This window comes from Arachis ipaensis, chromosome B07 (genome assembly GCF_000816755.2).
Source record: "Arachis ipaensis cultivar K30076 chromosome B07, Araip1.1, whole genome shotgun sequence".
NCBI classification, from domain to species: Eukaryota; Viridiplantae; Streptophyta; class Magnoliopsida; order Fabales; family Fabaceae; genus Arachis; species Arachis ipaensis.
The window spans coordinates 11,925,769-11,927,716 of NC_029791.2; positions in this window are offsets into that span (position 1 = coordinate 11,925,769).

The following is a 1,948-nucleotide window of genomic DNA, read 5'->3' on the forward strand; positions in this document are numbered from 1 at the left end:
GAGCACAATCTCAATTATTTAAACATTATAATAATATTGAAGTATAGTGTTAATCGGCAATTACTTTTATATGATTAGAGGCTTGAGTTGTTCTAGTTAACTGGACTCCATATATATATATATAGATTTTAATTACAACTTCGGCTAGGATCATTTTCTGAACAGTACCTAGCTTTGCTCCCATATAAATTTGATGCATTGCTCTTCAGTCTTCACGCTACTACGTACCTTTTGATCTTGAATAGATTTTGTTGATCGTTGGTGAAACTCTCCATTTGTAAAAAATTTAACACTGTGCTTTAGACGATAAACAGGAGTTCACATCAATTTAAACAAAAAAGGACAAACAACTAAAATATAAACACTAAAATTTTTTTAAAAATTTTTACACTCCGCTAAATTTAAGTAAAATATCACAAAAACACTAAATAAGCAACCTAATATCACCTATAAAAGATTTTATTATGTAACATTTCTCATCTTTATATTTGAATAAAGTCCTTAAATTATGTCACTTTTACGGTTTACAATTCGCGGTTCTTTTTCCTCTTAATCTTGTTCCCATGAAAATCACATCTATTTTTTTTGTTTCAGCTAATTCCTTTCTAAGATACGCTACGGTTGTTTCTTCATCACTATAGGTCAACTTTAAATGAGTTCTCACTCTCTAAGTTTTGATAGCTTCATCTTCAGACTCTATTTCCTCATCTTCGCTACTAAGGTTTTGCACCAAGCTAACCTCTCTTTTTTTTTTATGAGCACCTTTCTAGCTTCTCTTTTGCTGACTTTTATTTTACGGGTCTCTTCTTATTTTTAGAGCTATTCATCTTTATTCTCTTAACCTTCACGCGTTTATTAATCTCAATATCTGCTCTCAATCTTCTTCTAAGTCTCGCTGATATACATTTTATTTTTTCTCCATTTATGATTTTAGAACATAATTCTATCCTACTCTTCTTGACTTTGTTGTTGTTGTTACTCGGTCCATTATGGAGGCTCCCATATATAATAACTTCTTCAAAACCCAATGGATATAGAGGGGTAGATATAGATATTAAACTACTCTTCTACCTCAACCCATAATTAAATTTGTAATTGAATTTATGTATTCTATTAGGTTGAATTTGTAGGTCACAAAACTTTTTTATTGTTGTCATGGGCTGAGGTGGAAGAGTAGTTTAATAATAGACTCATCATTTTCTACTTTATGAACAATTACACCCTGTTTCACTTCATTTTAGACCACTCCTTGATTTGGGCTACCAACCAAATCTAATTGAATATTTTGAATCACCTCATCCATATATTTGTCATCCTCAAAGCATTTAGTTGAAATTCAGTTATCAACACTATTTCTGAGTTATATATCTTGCATATTTAGAAGATTATCTCTTTCTTTTTTCAAGATTTTTTTGAGTTTTTCTAAGACAAAACTACTAACATATCATCAACTGCACCCACCTCATTTAATAATGTTGTTCTCCTTTATTCTCTCCACATCATCATCTTTTTTCTCCCATTTTTTGGCATGGTTGTTGTAGGTCTCCGTTTTGTTGTTCACAAAACTGTCATAAATACAACTATTCACCCTTCTTTTAGATCTTACTCTCACGCTGTTGTCATCATTAATCAGGAAATGGTCACACCTCTCTTTAATAAAAATATGGTATTTTACTTTATTTACTTCTAATTGAATTCTATCCTGTATTGTCGGTACTCATAAAATTTCTACCATGACATTTATCGAATTAGATTTGGATTTTTTAAATTTTCAATTTTATTTTAGAGAATAAAGTGTAATCTTTTATCATCTATTTTATAAGTGGAACCAAAAATAAATATAATAGAGAAACCATTTAATAGTAAAAAATTACACTTTACCTTCTAAAATAAACATTCATAATTTAGAGGATCCAAATTCTATCGAATTAAAGTTTTTTATTTTAAA